Source organism: Cnephaeus nilssonii (assembly GCF_951640355.1).
Source record: "Cnephaeus nilssonii genome assembly, chromosome: 14".
Classification (NCBI taxonomy): Eukaryota; Metazoa; Chordata; class Mammalia; order Chiroptera; family Vespertilionidae; genus Cnephaeus; species Cnephaeus nilssonii.
In genome coordinates this window covers 47,697,466-47,712,565 of record NC_137085.1, presented here as the reverse complement: position 1 = coordinate 47,712,565, position 15,100 = coordinate 47,697,466, and positions in this window count along the sequence as shown.

The window sequence follows — 15,100 nt, the reverse complement described above, 5'->3', positions numbered from 1 at the left end:
TGGCAATCAAGAGGAACAAAACTAGACTGTTTTAAAAATTGTGTTACCTCGGTAATTTGCTAAGATTATTCCACCAGTAGAATGTTGTTTTCACTTACCTAGGGAAGAGCTGATTAAGAAATTCATTGTTTTTAGTATGTCTTGGACATACTGAAAAACATTCAGGGGTAACAATTTGCTAAAATGATAAAGACAAGCTCAAGAGGTATTCAAAATTTGGCAAGAATCATTCATTTATGCTCCCCTCCCCCAATGTAAGGTATCATATCCAAGTATTCCATACTGTTCTTTCATCAAGGAATGTGCTCACTCCAAATTCTAGGTCCTGGTTACCAGCTAAATATCTAAATTCCCAATGTGTGTTGTGCATGTATGTGAGATGTGTGGTGTTGAGTTGAGGAGAGAGGCAGAGAGAGATCTGAGATCCTTAGAGCTAAAACACATGTCAGTAATCAGTCAATAACTAGCTGGCACATGTGGACCTAAATTTAAACATATGTTTTTGGTTTTTAAAAAAAAACACCTTGTTCTGACTGCCAAAGCAAGAGAGGATCTTAAATTTTTCTTTTAACCATCCTGAATTTATAATAGGGTAATCTTATGAAGGAAAACATAGTAAAATGCATTTATCGGAAACACATTTATGCTTGTACCAGAAGAACATGGTCATAATAATTTATCTAAGAGTTCTATGGTGAATTACGTTAGGCATTTATTTTCCAAAGCTTTTGCATATTTCACATGGGTCTGTGTAATGTAATTTTTACAATGGAGTCCTCAGACAAATCATGCTTACTATCACCATGACCTTTTTTTCATCTGAGTACCCAAGAATGATGTTTCTTTGTTGTAAAGTGAGAATCTAAAATGGCTTGTAGGGTAAAATCTCATTAGATCTCTTGATTTTACCATGCAGTGGGATGGGGCATAAGTGTTCTCTAAAATAGGTATACTGGCATTGTAGTTCTCTCCACATCCTGGATGACTAACACCACCCCAGAGCAGGATATTTGGCTTTCAGAACTCTTCACCCTCATTAAATAGCTTTCTTTGAGTTGTGCTCCAGCATTATGCCCTTGACTTTAGTTGATGAAAGTTTTTAAAAAGTGGTCAAGTTAAACTTGCTGTTTCACATTGTAGGGACATTGTTGAGGCTATTGTTCATCATATTAAAATATCCCCTCCTCTGTCTCAAATCTTGGAAAGACTGTTTCTCTGATGCACCTGATAAATGTTTCCCTCACAGGTACTTTGAGTGTTGATTCTGATCATGCTTTGCTTTGGCCACTAAGAAGCTCAGAGGCAAATTCACAAAAGTATTAACCATTATTTAGACCTCATAGTGCACCTATCGGTGCCCTAAAATGACTCCAGTTCACTCTACTCTTTCTTCTCTACAGATATATCTCATTTTATTGTTCTTTGCTTTATTATGCTTGACAGGTGGGTTGTTTTTGTTTTTTTAAAATATAAATTGAAGGCAAGACCCTTCACCAGAAAAAAAGATTTCAACTCACTTTATTAGTGATACTTTATTACAGTGATCTGGAACTGAACCTGCAGTATCTCTGAGGTATGCCTGTACTTATCTTCTTTTTTTTTTAATTGAGGTATAAATGACATATAACATTGTGTTAGATTCAGCTTACAATATAATGGTTCGAAATTATCTTTACTTTCTTTTTATCATATTGTATTCTTTTGCACTTCATAGCAATTAACTTTTGGAAAAAGATGTGGTATAACGTAAAAGAATATGTAAAGTATCTGGAGTTCTACAGTGAACTTAAAACCAAATTCAGTTCATTCCAGATCCCCAAGAATCTCTTTTTTCTTTTTCTCATGCTCTCTAGGACTGCGAATTGTATGGTAGCTCATTCCTTAGAAGAAGGCAGTTAAGCACAATACATATCGTCTTGTCAGGGAACACATCTTGGGTTTACTGACAAGAATGTTAGCTGGTCCTAACAGTGGGTAGACTGCTGCAGTCTATGAGGACATGCTTGTGAGCATGTGTGTGTGTGCCTGCGTGCGAATGTAACAGAAGTGGAGATGGTTTTGAGATTCACCAAGAGTTAAACAAAATATGTGGTAACATTGTCACTCGGTTGCCTCTCCTGCATCTCCCTCCATCATTCATTGGTCTTTCAAAACTCAGTCACATTGACAAGTTCAGTTCTCTCTAAAAGCACATCTCTTGCCCTCGCATTAATGTTCACTGGGTTACCTGAATTTTTTCTCTTGTGTGGCACACACTTTTACTGCTGAACTCTAACCCTCTTTATTGCCCTTCCCAGTTTGGCTTTTCCCCCTCAGTTTTCTTCTGTTCTTCACACCTTTCAACACTGAGCAAAGTAGCCTCTAATGGTCATATTGCACAGCTTTTTCTTTCTTTTCTTTGTTTGTTTATTTGTTTGTTTGGAGAGGCCATTACAAATTTACAAAGGTAAAAATAACAATATAAATGATGTATTGTGCAAATCTTTTTAAAATCCTACAAAAACAGCAGAAAGAAATCAATTAGAATTTCCATGGAAACTGCCAACAATTTTATATGCAAGAATGAAATAAAAATAAGAAAAGTAACAAATAAAAAAGCATAAACTGATTGAAATATCGTGAAGTGTTTATGAAGTAAACCCTACAGAGTGAAGACTCATTAAAATAGGTTTTATTAAGGTAAATGAAACACAGTTTAACTCCTTGTTACAAACAAGCTAGATAATAGCAAAATAAACTATTATTGATAAACTCTTCACAATGTAATTTTCAGTTAAAAATATTTTTGGAAAATAAGCTTAGACAGATTGGGGAAGTAAATTAAAATGTATAAAATTCAATTTAGAATAACATCTTTAGGGGAAGATTTCTTCTAAGAATATTTAAAGCCTATATATTAAATCTAATAGAGTTAAAATTAAAGAATTGGGACTTGATAGATAACAGAAATAACTGATGGAAGTCAGAAAAGAACACAGAATCCCAGAAGGTGTGTGATCTGGGTTTCTGTCCTTGCCCCCCTGGAGGTAGGATAGCAACTCCCATGTCCTTGATTAGTGTTCTCAACCCTCCTGCATGTAAAAATTACCTGGGTCATCAGGTCTATGTATCCCAACATCACTATGTCTGGAAACTCTTCCAAACCTAGTAAGTTAGAACATCTGAGGCTCTAACCTAGGCATTAGTATTTTTTAAAGCTTCCACACAATTACACATGCAGCCAGCATTGAGAACCAGGACTGAGTTTGTCCCTCAACTTGCTCGCTCCCCTGACCCTACTACCGTATTACCAGGATGTTCAGTATCTCCCTGTGTTGCAGTCAGAATAATGCTTCTAATTGGGGAAGCTGTGCATATTAGGTTACATGGCAAAGGGGAATAAAGGTTTCAAATAGAATTAAGGTTGCTGATCAGCCAACCTTAAAATAGGGAAATTCTCCAAGTGAGCCCAATATAATCACAAGGGTCTATACAAGTAGAAGAGGGAGGCAGAGAAGGGGAACTAGAGAGGTGTCAGTATGGGAAGCACTCAGCCTGACCTGCTGGAGTAAGGTCAGGAACCTGGGCTGCCCCTAGATGCTGGGAAATGCTAGGAAAGGGATTCTCCACTGGAGCCTCCAAAGGGCTGCAGCCTGAACAATACCTGTGAGACCAAGCCCAGTGAGACCCATTTTGGACTTTAAAAGTACAGAACTGTAAGATAATCAACCTGTGTTGTTTTAAATCACTACATTTGTGGTAATTGATTATAAAAGCAATAGAAAACTAATATGTCTCCATAAATCATCAAGTAAAAATTCCTGGGTCTTATATGGTTCAAAAAGTCACTCTGAAAAAAAAAATTACTCTGACTTCTATACCTAAGGTGTTCCCCACTCTTCCTTCCACCAAGCTGTCCTTGTGAATTTCCTCTTTGCAGCCCACAGAAGTTTCCAGTTCCGTGAGATGCTGCCTCCCTGTCCAGATTCCCATTCAAGCTTCTGTCATTTCTTAAGAGATACAGCTCTTTGATTTTTATTTCAGCCCAAAGTTCCCTACAGTATTTCTTCCTCAGTTGCTTCATTAATACTCAGTTTTTCCACTGACCTCTTCCTTTCAGGAATTTACACCTTCCAGATTTACATAACTCCCTTTTCTAACCTGAAACATAAGCTGCTTCATTAATCCTCCATTTGGAGGACAAAAGACTACTCAGCTTCTGTTTCTCCCTAATTGCAGGGTGCATGGGGCCTCAGTTTACCCTTTTCCCTCAAAACAGGACGACTTGCCCTGCCCCCAACCTCTTGAAGTGTAGCTAACTTCAGGATCCCAAGACTCCTTCATCTCCCCTCTTTCTAGATATGAGTTCTAAAGCTGACTTTCTGGCATGTTCATTGTTCATATAAGAGTAAAAAGAAATTAATTCATCTATAGCAGGGCATCCTGTTATCTGGCCTCTCCCCACTGTTACCTGAGAATAATGTAGACTCAATGTGATGTGGCTAAGGCCAAACTTTCTTTGGTTTTCATAGGATCTTTTGGACACTAAAACAATGTTTTTATATGTGACTGCTTTTGATGACTTAGAGAGCTGGCATAAGGAGTATCAAAAGTTAAAGAAGATACCGCCATTGAAGACATGATTCAGAAAACAACTTTGGGGTTCTCACTTTGACACAGTGCCATCACATGTGTGATAGGTACTCTCACCTTTTCCTGAGTCACTGGACTGGGGTCCGTTTCCATCTGTGTTACCCCCCAGATATGAGGGGAAAACTTGATATTAATTGTTAATAGTGTATGACAAATTAAACCTCAAATTCCACTCCTCCTGCCAATTTGTTTCTTTCTGAAGTGAAAGCATCAGGTGTATTTATAGCTCTGCCCTAACTCAGGGATGATTGCCTTTTCAAGTATAATGATGCTATTTTATGGTTGTTTTTACCATAGGATGAAACATAATCGGTATGAAATTCTTGAAAGCCCATATGTGAAAATACCATGGTGGATGTGTCAATATACTACATATGGAGCAGTAATTAGTGGGGCAGTGGGAAAGAAAAATGAGGAAGAGGGCGTGGGTGAAATGATAAAGGGAGACTGAGTGTAAGCTGGTGAAGCATAAAATGTGTTTATTCCTTTCAAGTTTAGAGGTAAAGATTTTGTTATGGGTAAAAATGGGACTGGGTTATGGTATGTAAATTATATCTCAATAGAGCTGTTAATTAAAAGGGGGCTGGCTATCTGCCTCAGCTTTGGATCCAACATCTCCTGTAGGTTAAGAGATGTCCTAGAGTATCAAACCAATTTTAGGAAAGAGGCAGCATAATGGGAATAATGGAGTGAATACAATCTATTCTTTATTCCTGTCACTTCAGGCAAGTGATATGTACTGCTATTTAATTTAATCCACTCTCTTAAAACAGGCAAAGCTTATTTAACTTCATGCAGAAGGTTTACCAGTGCAAGAATCAACTTTAAATTTGGTTATTTTAAAGTCCCTAATGCGATCTACTTAGAACCAAAGGTTACAAAGGAAAGCATTTTAATTTTGATTTTTTTTCTTCAAAATAGAAGGGGCTAAAATAAGAGCAAATGTTGTAATGCAAAGATAAATTTGAAGCCTGAGTTGTTTCTTCATGAAGCCAACAGAAAACATGGAATCTTTGTGGGGAAAATTATACCAGTAGGTTATAAGCTCCAGAGTACTCTAAATGAATAAATGATGTGCTGAGAGAATGTACATACATATACATGTTGGAAAGTTAGACATATGTTCTGTATAATAATTGCTAAATATAAAAGTCTAACAATAACAACAACAAAAAAACAATTCAAAGAGAAGTGATACAAGCATTCTTTACTAGAGTTAACAGATTAAAACCATGAGGTCTAATTTTCCTTTGTTGTGGTGGTGGTGGTAGTGGATTTAACTTTATGTTGACATAAAGGAAATACATTGTAGTGATTCTGGTGTTAGCCAGACCTGGGTCAGTTCTACCATGAACCAGGTTTTTGAGACTTTTAATCTGGGGCAAGTTATTTTATTTCTCTAAATCCTGGTTTTCTTATAAGTAGAGGGATGAATAAAATATATCTTGAGTGGTTATTAAGAGGAAATCATGTATAGGAAGTACCTTGTAATTAGTACTCATTAAATGTTAGTCTCCTACCTTCCCTTCAATAATCCTGTATTCCTAATAAAAACTGAAAATTATCGCCTACCAGTGTGGCTCAGTTGGTTGTAGCATCATCCTGTATGCCAGAGAGTGGCAGGTTCCATTCCAGGTTGGGGTGCATGCCCAGGTTTCAGGCTCTGTCCATCCAGGTTAGGGCACGTGCAAGAGGTAAACCATTGATGTTTCTCTCACATCACTGTTTCTCTCTCTCTCTCTCTCTCTCTCTCTCTATCTCTATCTCTATCTCTATCTCTATCTCTCTCTCATCAATAAAAATAAGAGAAGCTTAAAAAAAAAACCTGAAAATTAGTCATTGAGGAAAATAAGAAAGAAAAAAATAGAGAAAAACAAAAGAAGTTGAATGGGCAAGAAATATGAAAGATGATAGTTTCCTTATTGTATTTATTGATACGGTAGATTAATCAAGATAATCATAAAATGATTTTCTCAGCATTCTTTCATCTCAATATATATATTGAGACACAGATCTCAGAAATTGGAATTGGATCAAATTAAATACATTTAAAACCAACATGAGGTTTCTTTTCACTCAAGAAAAGCAAATAAGTATAACCCTGAGGCAGTAGTTTTGAAGTGTGAAACACAAAATCAATATAATGGTCTCAAACAGAATTTATAAAGATTAAGTAGAGTATAATGGAACATTTCAGAGGGCATGAAACTTTTATTTAACACAGATACACACAATGTATATGTATGTATCAGGTCACAATAAAAATGTATTTCTTACTGTGAGTTGAGTTTTTTTAAAAAAAACATTTAAAAGCCACTATTCAAAAGGAGAGAAATAGCTACATTCCTTTTCAATAAATTAGATTCTCTCTGGCCTTGTTCGAAGATAGTGTCATTGCTTTTAGGGAAAGTAAACTTCTCTCTATATCCTTGTCCTTGAGTCATAGCCAAACTATTCACATGGTATTTCAGATCATGATGTACCTTTATCAATAATCCCATACATTTCATCAGGAGGGAGTTGTAAGAAACATTGGCAAGGTGAAGTAGGAAAAAATGTGAAAGCAAATGATATTTTCATTTTCTTCTGATTCCTGATAGCTCTTCTGAAAGGTAGTACCAAAAAAATATTAAATATGAGGAATACAAAATAGGCTCATTCTGCTTCTTTCTAAAGAATATTTTCTGAAATCATTCAAGAGCCACAGATTGATGAAAGTATTTAAGAATAGGGTGTCCCAAAAAAATGTATACACATACTTTTCTGGTAGCTCAATGGATGTTTCTTTCTTTTCAGATTTAACCCATGGGAATTAATAATAATTCAAAGAGTGTGTACATTTTTGGGAGACACCCTGTATATGGATAGATATAAGATATTATAAAGGATTGGCTCTGAAAGAGATTGGTTTTGGTGGAAAAAATAAAACAAGACAAAAAACAAAAATCTGTCTAACAATGAACTTGTACTCTGGGTCCAACATTGCACCGACTGCTTTAACAAAATTATCTCATTTAATCCTTCAAGAAAGGCAGGTAGTATATATTTCCATTTTATAGCTGAGAAAAAAATGAGGCTCTGCCTGATTAAGTCACTAGCCTAATATAGCCATAGTTCTAATCCAGATCTGCTGGCTTACCTCCAAATCTGAGCCACAACCGCCCGCCTTTTTCTTGAGGCATCTATTCTTTCAGTTCTGCTTCTTGCTTTTGTGCCTCTGCCCCATGGAAACACATTCTCCACTCCTGTTAGTGCTTCATGCTTTCTCCTCATCAGAACCCAATAACCTAGTGTTATTTATCCACAGTGTTTGTAACTGTGCTGGTTTTCCTCACATTGTAACAATAAGAATCAAACCTTAAACTAAAGCTATTCCCCCAAGGTGGAATTTCAAACATTGTGGAAAAGGTCAGAGAAATTTTAGGGATGGGGGATAGAGAAGAGGAAAGGGAGAGAAGTACTTTATGATGTTCCTTTATCTTTCCAATAAGATAGTGTTTAAGTTTGCCTATGTTTAATACTTTTTTTTTTCCTTCAAAATGATGGAAGGTTGCCCAATACTTAATTGGCTTCAGGATCAATGTTAACTCCTCCATGTGCTTTGCATTCCACATCTGTTTAAGTCCTGTTTACTTCGCTTACATGTTGAAACTTTTCTTGTTTAAAACAAATTACAGCCCTACCCAGAGTGGATCAATTGGTTGGGCATCATCCCATGCACCAAAGGGTTGCTGGTTCGATTTTTAGGTCAATGCATGTGCCTGGGTTTCAGGCTTGATCCCCGGTGGGGTGTGTGCAGGAGGCAGCCAAATGTTTCTCTTTCTCCCTCTCACTTCCTCTCTCTATGAAAAAATCAACAAAAATCTAGTTTGTTTTTTTTTAATTAAAAAATAATACAAATTACATTTAGGTGGCCACCAAATTTTTTTGATAACTATCAATTTGGCAGAGACCTAATTTTCTTCTGCTTTTAATTCCACACTAGATACTCCCAGTTAACTCATACAAAAATTACTGATATACAATTGAGTCAGTTGAGTGGAGTAACCATTGTCTCCTAACAGTGCGTGGTGTTTTTTGTTGGAAGTTGACATCCAGTGCTCACATTTTTAGGCCAGAGTACTTTCATAAGCCCTGTTCTATCCACAAATAAAGGTGGTGGGGCCCTCCTCACCTCACCAATGTCCAGAGTCCCCTTTGATCTTATTGTTTCTGGTTCAGTGCAGCAGGGAAGCATCCTCAGTGAGTAGCCAGGTGGTGATGACATAAAGACTCATGGCATGGGACAAGTATTATTCTTACGGGACTGGCAAGAGTTCTAGTAAAATTCCCACCCACTTAGACTGTATAAGGATCTTCACAGGTTCTGGTTATAGGTGCATAATGTTTCCACTAATCCAAAGTCATGAAGATAATTTTCCTATATTATCATATATTAGTGTTCTTATCTTGCCTTCCATATTTAGGTCTATAACTCCAATGTAGTTGACTTAGTTATGTTGTGCCATAGGGGTACATACAATTTAATTCTTTTTCCAATTTGAATATCTAATTGTACTGAAAATACAGTCCTTTCCATTTTTCCCTACAGTGTACCCTTTGTCATAATTCAATTGTCCAAGTATGTATATGTCTGGTCTTGTTGTCTCTCTCCCGTCGTAGGTCTATTTGTCCTTATGTCCATAACACACATTTGGTATCAAGTAGAGCAAATGCTCCCATCTTGTTCTCCATCTTCAGGAATATCTTGGCCATTTTTAGGCTTTTTTATTCCACATACAGTTGGAATTGCTTTATCCAATTCCACTAACCAATCACTTGGGATTTTGATTACGTTCAATCTACATATCATTTTTGGAAGAATTATAGTTTTTATGGGATTCATTTTCAATCGATGTTCATAGGATACCACTCCATTTTGTTACGTTTATATAGGATGTCTCTGAATATGTTTTTATAGTTCTATTTGCAAAGGCCTTAGACATTTTTTTATTTTAATGTATTCCTGTGTCCATAGTATTTCAGTTCTATTTATAATTGAACCTTTAAAATATTTTACTTTCAGGAGGAACCAAGATGGTGGCAAAGTTAAACAACTAAACGGCCGCCTCGCACAATAATTTCAAATCTACAACTAAAAGACAAAACGTCTACCACCCAGAACCATGGGAAAGCTGGCTGAGTGGAAGATTTACAACTAAGGAGAGAAAGGAGCACAAACGCTGAAAAGCTGAGGTACGGAGGCACGGGAATCGGGCTGGTGGCGGGCGACTGGGTGCGCGGCTTTTCTTCACCCCGAAGGGAGACAAGCGCCCAATCACTCTGAAATCCAGTTTCTGGGGACACGCGGGGGACCCAGATGCCTACGGGAAGAAGCTGGACTCTCGGCCATCGGGTTGGAAAGTGAGAGTGACTTTTTGCAGAGGAGCGCCCAGCAATCATTGTTTACTGCGCTGGAGCATGGGACACGGGGACTTGGAAACGCCGAAAGGCAGAGACGGCTAATGGCAGCCATCGCTGTTTGCCATGCCCTAGCCTAGTGATGCCCTGAGACCCTACCCCACACATTCTACAAACCCGCCCAGGCTCCACACAGCGGCTTTTGCATATAAATGGCCTATTCTGTGGCAGCTTAACCAAATTAACTGCAGCTCCAGTCAGACTGCTCCAAAACTGCCCAAGCAAAGAGGAGAAAACTGTAGTTCTTGCTGTAGCTCCTGCTGGGGGGCCTCAGACAGTAGTGGACCTGCACCCCATTGGAGATCCAGAACTAGTGTATCTAGTGGTTACACTAGAAATTACACATACACTGATTGAAATAAAAAATATTATACAGAGACCCAACAGCAGACTAGAAGATCCCAAGAATCAACTCAAAGATTTGGAATACAAAGAGGCAAAGGATACTCCTCCAGAGAAGCAAGAAGAGAAGAGAATTCAGAAATTTGAAGATAGTGTAAGAAGCCTCTGGGACAACTTCAAGCGTACCAACATCAGAATTATGGGGGTGCCAGAAGAAGAGAGAGAGCAAGACGCTGAAAACCTATTTGAAGAAATAATGACAGAAAACTCCCCCCACCTGGTGAAAGAAATAGACTTACAAGTCCAGGAAGCACACAAAACCCCGAACAAAAGGAATCTAAAGAGGACCACACCAAGACACATCATAATTAAAATGCCAAGAGCAAAAGACAAAGAGAGAATCTTAAAAGAAGCTAGAGAAAAACAGTTAGTTACCTACAAGGGAGCACCCATACAATTATCAGCTGATTTCTCAACAGAAACTATGCAGGCCAGATGGGAGTGGCAAGAAATATTCAAAATAATGAATAGCAAGAACATACAGCCAAGACTACTCTACCCAGCAAAGTTATCATTCAGAATTGAAGGTCAGATAAAGAGCTTCACAGATAAGAAAAAGCTAAAGGAGTTCACCACCACCAAACCAGTATTATATGAAATGCTGAAAGGTATTCTTTAAAAAGAGGAAAAAGAAGAAAAATTAAAGATAAAAATTATGAACAACAAATACATATCTATCAACAAGTGAATCTGAAAAAGTGAATTAAAAATTTGAGGAACAGAATAAACTGGTGAACATAATAGAATCAAGAGGCATAGAATGGGAGTGGATTGATAATTCTCAGGGGGAAAGGGGTGTCTGTGTGGGGGGGTACAGGAAGAGACTGGACAAAAATCATACACCTATGGATAAGGACAGCGGGGGGAAGGTAAGGGCAGGGGTGGGTGGGAACCGGGTGGTGGGGAGATATGGGGGGGAAAAAGGAGAAACAATTGTAATAATCTGAACAATAAAGATTTATTAAATTTTAAAAAATAAAATAAAATATTTTACTTTCTGTTATTGGTGCCATATTGAAAATATTGACTTTTGTGTATTAAATTTCAACTCACAAACTTATAAACTCAATTTTAAATTTGAATAATTTATATTTTCATTTTATTTTCTGTATATATAACCACATAATCTCTGTGTAATGACAGTTTTTCTCCTACTTTTCCAATTCTTTAGTTCCTACTCTTGCTGTGCTACACTGGTAAGTAATATTAAATAGCATAAATAGTGAAAAGACAGTATCTTTGTTACAAATCTTAGTGGAAAAACTTTCAACTTTATACTTTAAGAATGTTTGCTACAAGGGTTTTTGTTTATGCTTTCTATTGATACCCTTAATTAGCATAATAAAGTTCACTTTTTAATCTTTTAAATATGTTTTTATTATGAATAGATGTTGAATTTTATGACATTGTGCCTTATATTTCCGGGAAAATATGCCTTTGTCATATGCCTGCTTATATTTTATTTAGGATTTTCGCATCTACATTCATGAATGAGAATAACTGGTAGTTTTCTTTTCTTTTATTTCACTTGTCGGGTTTTGGTATTAAGGTTATGCTAGTCTCATAAAGGGATTTGGGGACTGCTCCCTATTTTTTATTCTCTGGAAGTTTTTTAAGCCTATAATAATTTCTTTCTGAAACGTTTGGTAGAACTCACCATTGAATCCATCTGGATGAGTTTTATTTGTGGGAAGGATTTTAATTGCTGAGTCAATTTTATATGACTACTCACAGTTTCTATTTCTTGAATGCTAAGTTAAATTTGCCTCAGAATTTCTCTATTTCACCTAAGTTTAAATTTTTGACAAAAAGTGGCTCAGAGCATCCTCTCTTCATCTTTTTAATATTTGTAGAATCAGTAGTGGTATCCCCTTTTTCATTCCGAATATTGGTTAATGTGCCTTCTCTCTTCTTTTCTACATCATTCTTGCCAGGGTCTTATGTTGATTGATAATATTATTCTATGGTTTTCTGGCTTCCTTTGTTACTGTAGAGAATTTAGTTCTCAGTCTCTTTTTCTTTTGAAAGTAGTTTTTTTTCTCATTGTGTTTTTAAATTTTCTTTTGACATCTGCAATAATGCCAATAATAAAGAAATTTAAATTTAAAAAATAGATTTTGTCTATGGTTGTCTATAGTTTCATTACAATGTCTAGGTGTAGTTTTATTATAACTTATTCTGTTGAGGGTTCATTGAGATTCTTGAAATTGTATATTTATATCTTTATTGCTTTTGAAAAATTTAAAGCTATTATTTCTTCAAATTTTACCTCGGTCCCATTCTCTCACTCTGCCCTTTGTAGGCTAAACTTCTCACTGATACCCATATACCTTTTGCCCTCTCTTTTGCTGTTCCCTTCCTTTTGTCTCTTAGTGCTACATTCTGGATATCTTTTTTATTTGTCTTCCATTTATAGATTATTAATTTAGCTGCATTTAATTTGCCCTTAAGTTAAGGTGACCAGACGTCCCGCGTTTGGCGGGACAGTCCCGATTTTTAACAATTTGTCCCGTGTCCCGCGTCCCGCGGCGTTTTAAAAAAGTCCCGATTTTTGGAAAGAATGCACAACAAGCTAGGGAACGACGGGAGAATGGGAAGGGAATATACGGTTTTCGGCAGCCATGTGGCTATTTAGCCAGGATATGAGTTTTATATTATTTTTGTTAATTTTATAATGTTAAACTTTAATAATAACAAATAATTGTTGAGAACTGATTATCGAGAACTGCTTATCAAAGTTCGCATTGTTGATCAGTTGTTAGAATTCGACCACCATTGTTTGGACTTAATGAGCAATGGCATTTTTGGGGATTGGCAATGATGAAAACATTTTGTAACTGTCTCTCAGACGATACACATCGTACTGCGTGCTAGTAAGCTAGTTAAACAAGTGATGTCATTACAAATCAGCTATTCAGATAATTTAGGTAAGTAATTTATTTATTTATTTCATGAATACATAAATTTTCTTGAATTTAGCAGACAGTACTCGTATTATTTATATTTTATAGTGGCGGCAAAAAGTCTAGCGCCAGCCTTGAAAGTGACACTTATGACTTACGTTACAGCAAATTCATGACCTTTTAAACAACGACAGCAATCTACTAAAAAAATTCACTCAAATGAGAAATATGCCAAAGAATAAAATAATACTATACATAATTTTTTATTTATTATATTTGTAAATTGTACTTATGTTGAAATTAAAAAAAATATTACAATACTATTTTTGCGTTCTATGAAAATTTTTGTTGCTCCATATAGACCAAATTTTTAATCAAGAACCTCCCCCTCACCACCACTCCCCGCCTCCACCACCACCCCACCCCACCCCGGTCAATGGTGTCCCGCTTTACCAATGTTAAAATCTGGTCACCTTACCTTAAATCCATCTTAATTTTTTAATGTGTTACATTTTAGAGTTTCTACTTCACTTCTTGTATTTTTAAGCTTGGACTTTATTTAATAAAAGTAACAGCCATGGTTATTTTATGAACCATATTTGCTAATTTTGATAACTCAAGTTTTGGGTTTTCTTTCTATTGTTTGTTTTCATTCTATTACTCACCCATTGCATCCTCTTCTTTTATAAGCCTGGTTATTTTTCATTGCACGTTGGATAGTGTGTTTTACAAATTATTTGGAGGAAATTTGAGGCCTGCCATGGTGATGTCTCCCTTATGAGAAGTTATTAACTTACTTCTATAGTAGCAGGAATATTATTCCAGAAATACCTTAATATAGTGTCAAAGTTTGAGTTTGCTTGTATGGTCCTGGGAGAAGAACCCATGGGGCAGGTGGTAGCAAGTATGCCTGTGGCACAGCATGACAGTTTTCCACCCAGTACGTGTTCTGAACCCATTTTAGTAGATGGAGGTCCAGGGTTCAGAATCTCACAATCAACACAGCCAGAATTTTCACTGGAAATAGTGGTGCTTAAAGTAAAAAAGCCAGCTGACAGCAGCAGCAGGAGCAGTGGGGATAGCAATAATGGCAGAAAGTGGGTAAGATGATAGTTAAGACCTCAGGGAGAATGAGGAATAATGTAAAAACCAGAGAAAGAAATGGGCCAGAGGCTTGATGGAAGGCACTTTAGAGAACAGTCAGATGAGAGAGTGTGAGGACGACAGAAGCAGGTTGGCAGCATTTTTTTATTCTCAGAGAAACAGAAATAATGATAGCAGTGAAAACAGGAGCTGGCAGAGGGATGGATTGGCAACTGGGAGAGACAGAAGAAGGCTTGGCAGGAACTTGACATTTTACCTACCTGGGGAAAGGAAAGTTTTGTGTGCGCCTCCCTTCCCCTTCTCCTCCCCCCCTCCTCCCCCTCCCCCTCCTTCCCCTCCCCCTCCCCCTCCCCTCCCCCTCCCCCTCCCCCTCCTCCTCCTCCTCCTCCTCCTCCTCCTCCTCCTCCTCCTCCTCCTCCTCCTCTCTCCCCCCCACTCTCTCTCTCTCTTGCAAGGCTTAAGGAAATAATCAGCCTCTCAGGAGATCCTTTCCCCTGAGAGTCTTTCTCTTGGACTGTCACTCTGCTTCATATGCCCTGTATGGAACAAACCTTAAGTGAAGTCCTCAGAGGATGATGCCTCATTATAAATATAAGTTT